Here is a 16,285-nt window from a genome sequence, read left to right as displayed (position 1 = left end):
ACTCAGTGGCGGTGAGAGCCAGAGGGGGCGGCGCCCCAGCGCCCTCTATGGACGAACCGCCACTGCACCTGAATTCCCCTATTCATGTCCCTCCCTGACACTGTGATGTGGTCACCCAGAATTGGGTAAAAAAGACATAAAAAACTTAATGACCTAAGCCAAAGAAAACTTTCACTAAAGATAAGTTGTGGTTTGACACGCCAACATTTTAAGTCAGGAAAAATATGTATTTATTTTTTTATTTTTATATACTTTGTGTAATAAAATATTTTGGTGTTGCAAACCACAATGGACCTACAAAGTAACCTCTTTTTGGCTCAGACTACTAAGACTTTTTTTTGGTTTATCATTTAGATAACATCGTTTAGATAAGGTTACCAGTCAGTGTTTATAAACCTAATTTTGAAAGGTGAGTTGGTGATTACCTAGAATAAAAGATAAACTCCCTGCAGTTTTTAATAGATTTTTGACCCAGACAAAGGACTCATTCAGGAAATAAACATTCCTCAATAAACTATGGGCCAGATTCTCAAAAGAGTTACGCCGGTGTATCTACTGATACACCGGAGTAATTCGAAATTCCCGCCGGTGTATCATTGTTTTGTATTCGCAAAATAAGATACGCCGGAATTAGGCTAGGATCCGACTGGTGTAAGTCACTTACACCGTCGGATCCTAAATGCAATACAACGCTGACCGCTAGGTGGCGTTTACGTTCAGGTCTCATTTGACTATGCAAATGAGCCTGATACGCCGATTCCCGAACGAATTTGCGTTGCGTACTCGTCGTTTACGTCGTTTACGTAAGCGTAAGGTTACCCCTGCTATATGAGGGGTAACCTTACGCCAGTCCGCCGTATGCCATGTTAAGTATGGCGTCGGGTCCGCGTCATCTTTTTCCGTCGGTTACGTAGTTTTCCTAAGTCGTTCTTGAATACGACTTTACGTCAATGACGCTCACGTCGCCGTCATTGACGTTTTCCGTTGTGAGCTGGAGCATGCGCACTGGGCTATTTTTCAGCCCGGCGCATGCGCAGTTCAATCGACGCGGGGGCGCGCTTAATTTGAATACAAGCCGCCCCCTTTGAATTACGCGGCCATACGCCGGGCCATTTACACTACGCCGCCGCAAATTACGGAGCAAGTGCTTGGAGAATACGGCACTTGCTCCAGTAAGTTGCGGTGGCGTAGTGTAAATGGCTTACACTACGCCAACGCCGGATCTTGGAGAATCTGGCCCTATTTGTTTTAAATATTTACTTTAGCACAGGAAGTTTACAGTTTTCACTGCCAAATGCTCCTGCTTTCTCAGTACTGCTTCCCTGAACTTATGATCTGAGCAGGAAAGAGTTAAAGTGGTTAAAAAAAAGCTTGTATTTTTACATTAAAATAATAAACATGCTATAAAATAAAGGAAAACTATCTGGACAGCTGCACTCCAAAAATGTAACAATAAAATCACAGCATACATGTCACAGCAAACAGGATACCAGCTGACGCGTTTCGCACCAAAACTTAGTGCTTAATCATAGCTGTTTAAGCATTATTACATGGTTTGCCAGCATCCGTGGCTTCAGATCTGGTGGAAAGGTTCATCACCTTGCCTTGAGTGGTAATTTCCTTTCTCTATCTGCCTTTGGACTTAATAAACATGCTATACTTGGTTTGCACAGAGCAGCCCTGAACCTCCCACCACACTCTCCTAAGCTTCTCCTCTTTTCTGAAAACCATTCGTGCAGATGCACTCCTGAGTTGGGCTACGTGCATCCATAGACATACACAGCTTTCTTGTGGTGGTATTCGATCACCACTGCATTTCTTTTTTTTCCCTGACAATTTTGAAAAAAAAAATTGTTTTACGTTCTGCTATAAAACACACCCAATAATAAAAAACAAAAAACTAATTACATTTCTTTATAAATTCAGTCCCATTCCCCTTCAGTTGGAAACACACTAGGGAACACAATTAACCCCTAGATCACCCCCTATTCTTAACCCCTTCCCTGCCAGTGACATTTTGACAGTAATCAGTGCATTTTATAGCACCAATCGCTGTATATATGCCAACGGTCCCAAAAATGGGTCAAAAGTGTCTGATGTGTCCGCCATAATGTTGCAGTCCTGATAAAAATTGCTGATCGCCGCCATTACTAGTAAAAAAAAAATAATAATAAAAATGCTATAAATCTATCCCCTATTTTGTAGACGCTATAACTTTTGCGCAAACCAATCAATATACGCTCATTGCGATTATTATTACCAAAAATATGTATAAGAATACATATCAGCCTAAACTGAGAATTTTTTTTTTAACCACTTGCTTACTGGGCACATATACCCCCTTCCTGCCCAGGCGAAATTTCAGCTTTCAGCACTGTCACGCTTTGAATGACAATTGCGCGGTCGTGCGACGTGGCTCCCAAACAAAATTTACGTCCTTTTTTTCCCACAAATAGAGCTTTCTTTTGGTGGTATTTGATCACCTCTGCGGTTTTTATTTTTTGCGATATAAACAAAAATAGAGCGACAATTGTGAAGAAAAACTATTTTTTTTACTTTTTGCTATAATAAATATCCAATTAAAAAAAAAAATTATTCAGTTTAGGCCGATATGTATTCTTCTACATATTTTTGGTAAAAAAAAAATTGCAATAAGCGTAAAGTGATTGGTTTGCGCAAAAGTTATAGCGCCTACAAAATAGGGGACAGAATTATGACTTTTTTTTTTATTATTATTTTTTTTTTATTAGTAATGGCGGCGATCTGCGATTTTTGTCACGACTGTGATATTACGGCGGACACTTTTGACACATTTTTGGGACCATTCACATTTATACAGCGAGCAGTGCTATAAATATGCACTGATTACTGTATAAATGTGACTGTCAGGGAAGGGGTTAACACTAGGGGGCGAGGAAGGGGTTAATGTGTGCCCTGCATAGTATTTCTAACTGTGGGGGGAGGGGAATGACTGGGGGAGGCGACCGATGGTTATCCCTATATACAAAGGACACACCATCGGTCTCCTTTCCCTAACAGGACGTGGATCTCTGTGTTTGCACACAGAGATCCATGTCCCTGTCTCTGTGACTGCGGATCGCGGGTGCCTGGCAGAGATCGTGGTCGCCAGGCACGCGCATCGGCACCTGAGTGACGCGGTGGGCGTGCGCACGCGCCCCCCAGTGGCTGGAGGCCAGAGGCCGTATACAGACGGCCTCCCGGCAATTAAGATCCACATTGCGGCCATAAAAAGTCATCGGGCCGGCGAGAAGTGGTTAAAAAAAATGGGGATATTTATTATAGCAAAAAGTACAAAATATTGTGTTTTTTTCAAAATTGACGCTCTTTTTTTGTGTATAGCGCAAAAAATTAAAATCGCAGAGGTGATCAAATACCCCCAAAAGAAAGCTTGGTTGGCCACTGGAAAGCCTCCTGTCCTGGAGGCGACTTGAAGTTGCCTTGTAAGTTGCCTGATGATTCGTACTCAAGTCGTGTCTAAGTTGCCTCCCAAAGTCGTGCTAGAAGTTGTGTTGCCCCTGTGTGAATGGGCTCTCATGGAAAATGTTGTTCCAAAACACAGGGCCATCTTAATAGCATCATAGGCCCCTGGGCAAAGTAATGCTCTGGGGCCCCTACAATGATGACATTGCAGGTAAACAGACATCAAGTAGGTAGAAGGCAGACTGCCTCCCCTGTGTATCTATCACTCTCAGAACCATCATGGGGCCCCCAATTATGGGGCAGCATGGGCTCAAGGACCAGCTGCTTTAGGTAAATTGCAGGGGCCTTACATGCAGCTAGGGCCCCTGGGCAGTGCCCAGGTGTGCCCTCTCATTAAGACAGCCCTGCCAAAACATCTGGGATGCCAAGGTTCACCATAACTGTTCTAGGAGATACACCTTTTATATATACCATCACTGTCCTAGAACCTTATCATAATTACCAAATATAACACAATTTTTTCCCCCAAGAGAAGGCAAGAGGTAGCATGAGAGGTTGAGACACTGTGCTTCTAAATGCATAAATCACTTCTGACAATTTTTCCTGACTCCAAGAGAAAAAAGGTGACAGTGAAGGAATCTCCAGATGATTGACAGCCTCAGCTCTCTTCTTGTGTGCTGTGTGAAAGGGGGGGGGGTGTTTCTTCCCTCCAATCAGCTTTCAGGGCTTTCCTCACTGAGCTGCAGTGTTTAATTTAAGTTCTCTGCCCCTTTTTCCTTTTCTTTCTGACAGTTCAGACAAGCTTTATACATTCTGGCTGTAGAGAAGAGAAAAATCGTGGTGGTCTGTCCATTAGGGGCGTATGGGCACCGCCCCTTTCCCCCCATCCATGCACTTTAGATGTAACACTGCTGTTAGTGCCAAATAAAGATTTATAAGAAGAAACAATCGTGTTGTCGTTGTCCTGTCGAGAAATGCCCCCCTATCGAGAAATGCCCGGGTGTAACAGCGCATGTGCTGCACACGTGCAGTACGGAGCCCCAGAACAGAGTTTGCGATCATCATCTGTTGTCTCGCATTGCCGAGGCACGTTCATGTAGCTGAGGGGCGGATAGTTACATGAAGGGGGCGGATTTTTAAATGATGGGCAGTGCTGGGCGCAGAATTTTTATCGATGGCCAAACACAGCTGCAAAGGAAATCTTTATGGACCATTCTTTCTGGATGCCTGCGGCCCGTGTTTAGTAATTTCAAGGGCAGCGTTTTCTATTTTAGATAATGATTTATTTTCAAGATTTGTTTGCCCATCGATACAAATTCCACCCCCCAGCACTGCCCATCATTTAAATATCCATCCCCTTCATGTATCTATCAGTCCCTCTCCTACATGTACTTGCCTTGGCAACGCGCCTTAACAGCTGATCGTCAACTCGGCTCCATGCGCCGCATGCACAGTTCCACTCGGGCACTATACGATAGTCGGACACTTCTCGACAGAACACCGGCATTTCTTGCTATTTTGATGTGCATGGGACACAACAAGCCTGAGCACCGTTATTTAGCTCATTACTCTACAATTGTGCGGTAGCGCTTGCGTGAGTTTTTGTCTATATCTAGAGGCTCTAATAGGCTTCAAAAAAAGGGTGGGCACTGGGCTCCGAGCCCACCCAATTGTGTGACAATAGTGAAAGAATATTCACTATTGCCACACTGATCCTCCTCCCAGTGACTCAAGAAGCAGGTCACCTGATTGGCTGAAAGGACAGGCGATCCTATTGGACACCTAGGAGGATGGAGGAGACGCACGGCGGAAGCCACCGTGATGCTGGAGAGGAGAGGAAACAGGAGCCACTGCCCGCAGCCTAGATGAAGTAAGTGCTGGGCTGAGTCATTGTAAACCCTCCGTGTTTGGAAGTACTTCCACCAGCTCATTTCATCATTTACTGACAATGCACACTCTGTATCTTCTAATCCTTGCCTATCACCTAGTTTAAAGTAGTTCTGAAGGATGAATGTTTTTTTTTTATCCTAAAGTGGTTGTAAACCCTCACTTGTATCCAGGTGAGGAACTAATTCTCCTACATAAGTTGTACCTGCTTATCTGAAGTCTTCCCCAGTGGCGGCTGTTTTTTTTTTGGGGGGGTGGGGGTGGGGAACAACCCCTCCCCTGGTTAGCCGTAGCTGGTGGCACCACATACCCTCCACCTGCTCTAGGTCGGTAGGTCGGTCGGTAGGCGTGTGACTGACCGACCTAGAGCAGGCGGGGTGGGGGGTGTGGTGCCACCAGCTAACCAGGAGAGGGGTTGTTTGCCATTGAAGAAGACAACAGATAAACAGGTACAACTTATGTAGGGGGATTAGCTTCTCATCTGGGTACAGGTGAGAGTTTACAACCACTTTAGGGTAAAAAAAAAATTCAGCCTTCATAACTACTTTAGGCTGAAAGATAGGCAAGGATTAGAAGATAAAGAGTGTGCATTGTCAGTAAATGATGAAATGAGCTGGTGAAAATGCGTCCAAAAACGGAGGGTTTACAATAAAGCTCTCCCGATCCACGTATGACCATGGAGCTCCCCCAATCTGTGTATGACCATGGAGCTCTCCCATTCATTGTGTGACCATAGAGCTCCCCCAATTCGTGTGTGACCATGGAGCTTCCCCAATCTGTGTATGACCATGGAGTGTATGACCATGGAGCTCCCCCAATCTGTGTATGACCATGGAGCTCTCCCATTCATTGTGTGACCATAGAGCTCCCCCAATCCGTGTGTGACCATGGAGCTTCCCCAATCTGTGTATGACCATGGAGTGTATGACCATGGAGCTCCCACAATCCGTGTATGACCATGGAGCTTCCCCAATCCGTGTGTGACCATGGAGCTCCCCCAATCCATGTGTGACCATGGAGCTCCCCCAATCCATGTGTGACCATGGAGCTCCCCCAATCTGTGTATGACCATGGAGCTCCCCCAATCTGTGTATGACCATGGAGTGTATGACCATGGAGCTCCCCCAATCCGTGTATGACCATGGAGCTCCCCCAATCTGTGTATGACCATGGAGTGTATGACCATGGAGCTCCCCCAATCCGTGTGTGACCATGGAGCTCCCCCAATCTGTGTATGACCATGGAGCTACCCCAATCCGTGTGTGACCATGGAGTTCCCCCAATCCGTGTGTGACCATGGAGCTTCCCAAATCCGTGTGTGACCATGGAGCTCCCCCAATCTGTGTATGACCATGGAGTGTATGACCATGGATCTCCCTCAATCCTTTCATGACCATGGAGCTCCCCCAATCTGTGTATGACCATGGAGCTCCCCGAATCCGTGTATGACCATGGAGCTCCCCCAATCCGTGTTTGACCATGGAGCTCCCCCAATCCGTGTATGACCATGGAGCTCCCACAATCCGTGTATGACCATGGACCTCCCCCAATCCATGTATGACCATGGAGCTCCCCCAATCCGTGTATGACCATGGAGCTCCCCCAATCCTTGTGTGACCATGGAGCTCCCCCAATCTGTGTATGACCATGGAGCTCCCTCAATCCTTTCATGACCATGGAGCTCCCCCAATCTGTGTATGACCATGGAGCTCCCTGAATCCGTGTATAACCATGGAGCTCCCCCAATCCGTGTTTGACCATGGAGCTCCCCCAATCTGGGTATGACCATGGAGCTCCCCCAATCCTTGTGTGACCATGGAGCTCCCCCAATCTGTGTATGACCATGGAGTGTATGACCGTGGAGCTCCCCCAATCCGTGTGTGACCATGGAGCTCCCCCAATCCGTGTGTGACCATGGAGCTCCCCCAATCCATGTATGACCATGGAGCTCCCCCAATCCGTGTATGACCATGGAGCTCCCCCAATCCGTGTATGACCATGGAGCTCCCCCAATCCGTGTATGACCATGGAGCTCCCCCAATCTGTGTATGACCATGGAGCTCCCCCAATCCGTGTATGACCATGGAGCTCCCCCAATCTGTGTATGACCATGGAGTGTATGACCATTGAGTGTATGACCATGAAACTTCCCCAATCCGTGCATGACCATGGAGTGTATGACCATTGAGTGTATGACCATGGAGCTCCCCCAATCCGTGTATGACCATGGGGTGTATGACCATGGAGCTCCCCCAATCTGTGCATGACCATGGAGCTCCCCCAATCCGTGTTTGACCATGGAGCTCCCCCAATCCATGTATGACCATGGAGCTCCCCAATCCGTGTATGACCATGGAGCTCCCCCAATCCGTGTATGACCATGGAGCTCCCCCAATCCGTGTATGACCATAGAGCTCCCCCAATCTGTGTATGACCATGGAGTGTATGACCATTGAGTGTATGACCATGGAGTGTATGACCATGGAGCTTCCCCAATCCGTGTATGACCATGGAGTGTATGACCATTGAGTGTATGACCATGGAGTGTATGACCATTGAGTGTATGACCATGGAGCTCCCCAATCCGTGTATGACCATGGGGTGTATGACCATGGAGCTCCCCCAATCCCTGTATGACCATGGGGTGTATCATGACCATGGAGCTCCCCCAATCTGTGCATGACCATGGAGCTCCAGCTCCCCCAATCCGTTCACAATCATGGAGCTCCCCCAATCCGTGTATGACCATGGAGCTCCCCCAATCCGTGTATGACTTGGAGCTCCCCCAATCCGTTCACAATCATGGAGCTCCCCCAATCCGTGCATGACCATGGAGCTCTCCACCCCCTCCTCTCCTCCTTCTCGCCCGTCCGTTCTTTCACTCGAAGCGCTTCCATGAAAGCCGTTAAAGAGTGGAAGAAGCAGATGGAATGACAGCTGAAATGACGTGTGTAGTACGGGGAGGCGGGGAGGTCCCTGAGAAGAGCAGATCGGAGGCAGTGGGCATGGCTTGATCGGAGACTGGGAGTAGAGAGTAGCGCTGTGATCACAGGCGCTGTCCACTTCTCTGCTGGTTCTGAAGTCTGGCGGCCATCCAGCGTCCATCTCTGAGTCCCGTACACAGGGAGCCTGACCTCGGTACACAGGGAGCCTGACCTCCGTACACAGGGAGCCTGACCTCCGTACACAGGGAGAGGAGCCCCGGACACCGCTGTCCTCTATCCAGCCTCGGATATCGCTGTCAGCACTTGTTGGGATTTCTATCTTGCTGTATCTAAATACTTTTTGTTGGATTTAGTGTGGCTTTTTTTTTTCTGGATTACCCTAAAACGTGAGAGAAGACTTCACCCAGCCCAGGTACAGTGCCCTACTAAAAGTGTGATCCGTATTGTGACACCTAGGAGAGGGAGCAGCCTCATCTAGTATGTTAGTGTAGTGATGATCATTAGCACATCATGCAACGATGACACCATCAGGTCTGCTAGAAGTGTGCAAACTTCTGATGAAGTTAATATAAAAGTTTCAGTTGATGTGAAGAACCTCTGCTGCATGAATGGGGAGCAGAAGGTGGAGGACGATGTGAGATCTTTATTAATGAGCCTTCCATTCAGCCCTTGTCATTCGGTTGCCTTAGTAGTCTTGCTAAATGCTGGAATTGAAAGCAGCCAGTGTGTGCTGTGAGCTGACAACTTTGTGTGTGCATGGATGGTGCTGTATAGAGTGCTGCTTACAGGTTGTATATAGAGAGTGTGGAAGGGATACTGAGCAGGGTGATTGTATAGTATTCTGGGGGGGGGGGGGGGCACAGATTGTGTGCATTGTCTCTACACAATGTCAGCTGCTATATCTCTCCACATCACAAGCTGGGGGAAAGCAATCTCAATAGACAGCTTTATTACCAGCTGCTCCAAGATGCTCACAATACTACAAGTGATAATGATAAGCCTCCTGTTTCCTGAATGGTCTGATGAATTTCTGATCACTACAACTTGCTGAGTTTGATAAAGTGGGCATAGGGCAGATTTGAGTTTATTATAAGTGGATCATGCTGGGACTATAGGCAGGTTATGAAATGGATTTCTGTAGTGTGCTGCTCATTATATAATTGCAGTCTGTAAGCTTGTTGGCTTGTGCAGAAGATTTGCACTAATCGTATTGATCGAAGAGAATACAGTATGTCATGTACGTGACAAACTCATTTGTAAAGTGAATTAAAACTGGCTTCTGGCAATGAAAATCCCAGCACGGTTCATGGCCAATTCTATAGGAGCTTTCAAAGGAACAAGCACAGTGGTTCAGCTAACACACTCCTGAAGAGTAATCCAAAGCCTTCAACACATAAACACTCGATAAAAGCAGAGAACTGGAGAAGTGGGGCCTTGCCCAGATAAGCCAATCAGAGTCTTCTATACATTTTTTTTTAGGAAGTTTAAGGCTGCTTTCACACTGGGGCGTGCAGCCGCGGTGACGGTATAGCCGCGCTATTTGTAGCGCGGCTATACCGTCGTATTTACCGCAATATTCGGGCGCTAGCGGTGAGGTTTTAACCCCCGCTAGTGGCCGAAAAAGGGTTAATACCGCAGTATTACAGCGCTTTCCCATTGATTTCGATGGGAAGGCGCGGTATAGGAGCGGTGAACACACCGGCTACGGTGAACACTCCGGCTACGTATGTATAAATATATATATATATATATATATATATATATATATATATATATATAATTTGTATTTATTTTTTAACTAAAGCTATGTACAAGGTCACAATACCCTATGTATAGCCACTTAAAGAGGAGGTCCAGGCTACATTAAAAGTCAGCAGCTACAAATACTTGATATATTAGGACACTTACCTGTCCAGGAATCCAGCAATGTCGGCACCCCAGCGGATTTTACCATTAGCTCACGGGTGCTGTCACAGCCATTGCTTCCAAAGGAAACCGGCAGTGCAGCCTTCCGGGCTTCACAGTTGGTACCCTACTGTGCATACACGAAGAACGCTGCGCTTTTTCATTGGGCCGTGGAAGGTGGAGGGGGCGGAACTTCCAGGTGATCTCGCTGCAGCGAGATCACCCAGAAGCGGGAGCTGGTACCTGTCAAAACCAGGTATTCACCCCCCTAAATGTGGCACCAGAGGGGGAGATTAGAAAGATAAGCAGAGCTTCCCCTTTTGGGTGGAGCTCTGCTTTAAAGGGGTTGTAAAGTTTCATTTTTTTAAACAAACATCTTATATTTGCCTTCTCTGTGCCAGGGTTTTGCACAGATTGCCCCTGATCCCCCTCTTCCCAGCGGAGCTCCTGGCTCCTCCCCGCATTAAAGGGGTGTTCCTGCCTGTTTTTAAGTTTATTAAAAGTCAGCAGCTACAAAAAGTGTAGCTGCTGGCTTTTAATAAAAAGACACTTATCTGCTCCACGATTCCAGCGATGTCTTCATTCCTAGTGTGGGCACCCGGCAGTGACAGCTTTCGGCTTCACGGTCGGGCACCCACTGCGCGAGCGGCACTGCGCATGCGCGAGCGGCGCGGCGCCATCCGATTGGACAGGCGCTCGCCTACAGGGAGGGGCTGCAATAAGACGATTAAGCTATTCTCCTTACCAGCCCCTCGGCGGAAGGAGGAAGTGGGACAGGAAGTCCCACTGCTCCTGAAGCCCCCACTCCCCCCACAAATGTGGCATGTAAGGGGGCAAGGAGTGGATTAAGCGGAATTTCCATTTGTAGGTGGAACTCCGCTTTAAGTGCCCCCACCGAGAGCCGCATTCCATGGGGGCACTTGTGCGGGCACACTGCCGGGTTCTGCTGCTGCCTCCATTGACACAAACAGCAGAACTAGGTCCCACCCCCTGGTTCCCGTGTCACCATATTTGATTGACAGCAGCGGGAGCCAATGGCGGCTGCTGCTGCTATGAATCTATCCAATTTCAGGTGAAAAACCTTGAGGGTTTACAACCCCTTTAACCCCTAGACTATCCAATTGATTTTTATCCAATCAGACAGACCTTTGCGCTACATATATTTCGTGTTCATACATGCTTCAATTGTTTATCCGATCAATGTGCAATTCAATCAAAACTATCAAAGCCACAAACAATAGAATTGCCCTAACTTTTAATCGATGTAGACTAAATCTCAATTGGATTTGATCAAACTGAATCGATCGGCCAGGATGGAATATTAATGATTGTTATGCACCGAGATACTTGCTCACAAATACAATCGTCTTTCAATCGATCAGATTATGAGATGACATGGTGGAAACAGAGATGCAATTGATTACTTATAATTGTAAATCATTTTACTTATCAATCAAAGTCCACTTGCCCGTGTGTGACATATCAGTTGAATAGGTTGATGGCTGTAGTTTAATCAAAATAGATTGATCAGAACAGAAATCGATTATTTATCATAACGTGTATGGCCACCATAAAAGAGATTGTGCAATCAGATTGTAATAGTGTGTGTGTGGTGAGCTTTAGATACAAAGGAGCTCTATTATATTCTCTAAATCGCACATCATGATACAAGTCACACTTGAATTGCTCTAGGCACACCTTTATCTCCCTGCAAATGCACACGTTTCCTCTATTTGTAGGTGACAGAGCATTAAACCCATAAGGACTGAATAAGTTTTGTGACTGCCACTTTGCTGACGCCTGACATCTATAACCATCACAGCTTTCACTCGCTGAGTCAAATGAATGTCAGAAAAGAAATGGCAGCTCCTCTATATTTTACAGAGAGCACTCTTTTCTTTCACCCTTTTCACGGAATAATACACTTGGCTTCTGTTCTCCCTTAAATCGCCTTCTATTTTCCTGCAAGCAGCACGGATATTATTCAACCTCCCGTATGATCCTCCACTAAATGTCCTGTAAATCTAAATGACAAGTTGATTAATATAAAAGAGCTCTTAACATTCAAAGATTTGTATATAAAACCTCCCATGCAGTGGACTTGGAACTGTATTTTGTATTAGAACTACTTTGCAATGGAGCTGCCTGCAACCTGTTGTTGTACTCAATAAGCCATTTCACACTGAGAAGAGACCACCTATAGGGAATATCAATGGGTTTAATAATAGGAGGCCAGTAATGTAGAGGAATATATCCCCTATATCATTCTCTCAGGCTATTATCTCTGTCTCAAATAGCTTTGAGTCATGTTTAATGTGATATTTTTATAATATATACGTTCACCGGCCACTTTATTAGGTTCACTTGTTCAATTGCATGGTAACACAAATTGCTAATCAATCAATCACATGGCAGCGACTCAATGCATTTAGACATCTAGACATGGTGAAGGCGACTTCTTGTGCACCAAAATTGGGAAAAAAGGGGATTTAAGTGACTTTGAATGTGGCATGGTTGTTGGTGCCAGATGGGCTGGTCTGAGTATTTTTTTTTAAAACTGCAGATCTACTGGGATTGTCACACACAGCCATCTCTAGGGTTTACAGAGAATGGTCCAAAAAAAAGATAATATCCAGTGAGCGGCAGTTGGCAGTTGTGTGGAACGAAAATACCTTGTTGATGTCAGAGGTCAGAGGAGAATGGGAAGAGGTGATAGAAAGGCAACAGTAACTAAAAAAATCACTTGTTACAACCCAGGTATGTAGAATACCATCTCTGAACACACAACGCATCGAAGCTTAAGCAGATGGGCTACAGCAGAAGACCACACCGGGCAGTGGCGTAGCGTGGGGGGTGCAGGGGGAGCCATAGCACCGGGTGCAACATTTATGGGGGCGCCCGTCAGTATGTGTGACAGTGGCTGCCTCCTCCTAAATGTACTTTACTGTGTCCCCATGCTCTGCCGCCATGTTCAGGCTCAGGCGCCCTGTGATTGGGCGTATGGGGTCATGTGCGGCGGCAGCACTGGCCTGTCTATGATCGCGGTAGATCCTGGAGTCCTGCCTCCACCCATGTTCAGTCCCCTGCACCCTGTGATTGAGCGAAGGCGAGACTTCAGGAGCAACCACAATCGTTAACAGGCCAGCCCTGCCGCTGCACATGACCCCTATACGCCCAATCACAGGGTGCCGGAGTCTGAACATGGCGAAGTACGGGGGACACAAGGAAGTGGAGCCTGGAGGAGCAAGTGGGTCTGTGCTGTCTAAGTTTCAACACACACACAGAGACATGAGAGAAACATGGGTGAAGGCATGGACACTTACTGTGTGTTCTATGAAGATCGGATCTATGAGATCGGATCCACAGGACTTCCACACACCAGCCCATTCCCCCCACCTGTCATACAGCTATGCCATCCTGGACATCACAATCCCAGTACACCACACAGCACACCTTTACTACCCCACACAGCACGCCTCTATTGCGCCACATAGCAGACCTCCACTACACCACACAGCACACCTTCACTACACTGCACAGCAGTCCACTACTCCACACAGCACACCTCCACTACACCACACAGCACACCTTTACTACACTGCACAGCAATCCACTACTCCACACAGCACACCTCCACTACACCACACAGCACACCTTCACTACACTGCACAGCAGTCCACTACCCACACAGCACACCTCCACTACACAGCACAGCACACCTTTACTACACCACACAGCACAGCAAAACCTCCACTACACCGCACAGCACAGCAACACCTTCACTACACCGCAAGTTAGGGGGCACAAATTACTTGCCTAACCCCCGGGCGATGACAACCCATGCTACGCCACTGACATCGGGTGCCACTCCCGTCAGCTAAGAACAGGAAACTGAGGCTGCAATTCACACAGGCTCACCATAATTGGACAATAGCAGATTGGAAAAACGTTGACTGGTCTGTTGAGTCTCGATTTCAGCTGCGACATTCAGGTTGTAGGGTCAGAATTTGACATAAACAACATGAAAGAATGGATCCATCCTGCCTTGTATCAACGGTTCAGGCTGGTGGTGGTGTAATGGCATGGGGGATATTTTCTTGGCACACTTTGGACCCCTTAGTACAAATTGAGCAATGTTTAAACATCACGGCCTACCTGAGTATTGTTGTTAGGCATGTCCTTTCTTTTCTGACTACAGTGTACCCATCTTCTTATGGCTACATTTAGCAGGATAATGCACCATGTCACAAAGCTCAATTCATCTCAAACTGGTTTCTTGAACATGACAATGAGGTCACTGTACTCTAATGGCCTCCACAGTCACCAGATCTCAATCCAATAGAGCACCTTCAGGATGTGGTGGAGATTTGCATAATGGATGTGCAGCCGACAAGTCTGCAGCAACTGCGTGATGCTATCATATCAATATGGACCAAAATCTCTGAGGATTGTTTCCAACACCTTGTTGAATCTATGCCATGAAAAATTAAGGTAGTTCTGAAGGCAAAAGGAGGTCCTACCCGGTACTAACAAGGTGTACCTAATAAAGTGGCCAATGCGTGTATATATTTGGTGTCTTTTCTCAGATTCTCTATGCTGTGGCTTATATTTAGGTCTCATTGGGTTTGCAAATTTTAAAAATAAGAGAACAAGATCTTAATTTTTAATTGTCTGAAGTGAGAACTGGCTGTTTGTCCCTTAGAAAGATTCAACTGTACAGTAGCTGAGAATTAAAATGTTTGAATATGATTGGTTGCACTGCACAATGTTGACAGTTCCTAATTAAGGTACTGAAATAAAGGATAACAAACCCAAGAACAAAAATGTAAATTATTTTAGCTAGCAAATCATTAGATGTGGTGACTGCATTTGTTTGCTAAAAAAAATGCCTGTTGAGTAGGGATGAGTCGAACACCCTCCGGTTCGGTTTGCACCAGAACATGCAAATAGGCAAAAAGTTTGAGTGAACATGCGAACACTGTTAAAGTCTATGAGACACGAACATGAAAAATCAAAGGTGCTCATTTTAAAGGATAATATGCAAGTTATTGCCATAAAAGTGTTTGGTGACCTGTGTCCTGCCCCAGGGGACATGTATCAATGCAAAAACAAGTTTTTTAAAACTACATTTTTTTCAGGAGCAGTGATTTTAATAATGCTTAAAGTGAAACAATAAAAATGAAATATTCCTTTAAATAACGTGCCTGGGGTTCCCCTTAGTCTGCCTGTAAAATAACACATCTTTCCGATGAGTTTTACAGTCCTGCAGCAAAATAAAATTTCTAAAGAAAAAAAGTCATTTAAAATTGCCCGCAGCTTTAATGCATTGTCGGCTCCCGGTAATATAGATACAAAAAAAACATTGATTTTTTTTTTAAATAGCTTGAGGGTCCCCCCCAAAATCCATACCAGGCCCTTCAGGTCTGGCATGGATTTTAAGGGAAAACCCACGCCAAAATGTAAAAGAAAAATGGCGTTGGGATATCCCAAAAATGGTGACCCCATGTCACATGACATCAGAAGAGAGAAGGGTCACCCGGTTACATCACCGGGTTGCCCTGCCCCTGCCTATATAACAGCTGTCACAGCCAAAAGACAGCAGTCTGCGGGACGCCTCCCATCAAAGCGGAGCTTTTTATTTTAGGGGGTTTTCAGATTATGATAAGCCCCCTGCCCGCAGACCCCCACAACCACCAGGCAAGGGTTGTGGGAATGAGGCCCTTGTCCCCATGAACATGCGGACAAGGTGCTTTCGGGGGACCCTGCTTTTGACCAACTATGGCTCTCACAGCAGAGCGCTTGTGATTGGCCAAAGCATGCAGGTCAGGTGCATGCTTTGCCCAATCATCAGACATCAACTCACTGCGATCTCCCAGTGCATTATGGGGCATTCTGCAGCGCTCTAATTTACCGCAAACTCCCCATATGTTCGGTTTGTTTGTGAGCAGCACTCATCCCTACTGTTGAGTTTTTGAAAAATGAAAGACACGTGTTACCTCTTGTTAGCTTAACTTAAAGCATAAAACAGACTTATCATTCTTCTATAAACTATTATCTTACCTTCCCCCATTTAATAAAGATAAACAAAGGCAGATACGTTAAAGTCC

The 16,285-nt window shown here is 46.2% G+C and overlaps 1 protein-coding gene across 2 annotated transcripts in view; it reads left to right on the top strand.

Moving 5' to 3' along the window:
• The first annotated feature begins 8,240 nt into the window (after window positions 1-8,240).
• FSTL5 (follistatin like 5) overlaps window positions 8,241-16,285 on the top strand; it is an 803,249-nt gene continuing 795,204 nt past the window's right edge. For both annotated transcript variants that reach the window (XM_040332604.1, XM_040332598.1), the window contains exon 1: window positions 8,241-8,685. The gene's annotated coding sequence lies outside the window, so the exon portion shown is untranslated. The remainder of the gene's footprint in view (window positions 8,686-16,285) is intronic.

Source organism: Rana temporaria, chromosome 1 (genome assembly GCF_905171775.1).
Source record: "Rana temporaria chromosome 1, aRanTem1.1, whole genome shotgun sequence".
Classification (NCBI taxonomy): Eukaryota; Metazoa; Chordata; class Amphibia; order Anura; family Ranidae; genus Rana; species Rana temporaria.
The sequence above is the reverse complement of the archived record's forward strand: the minus strand, read 5'-3'. Positions and strand labels throughout refer to the sequence as shown.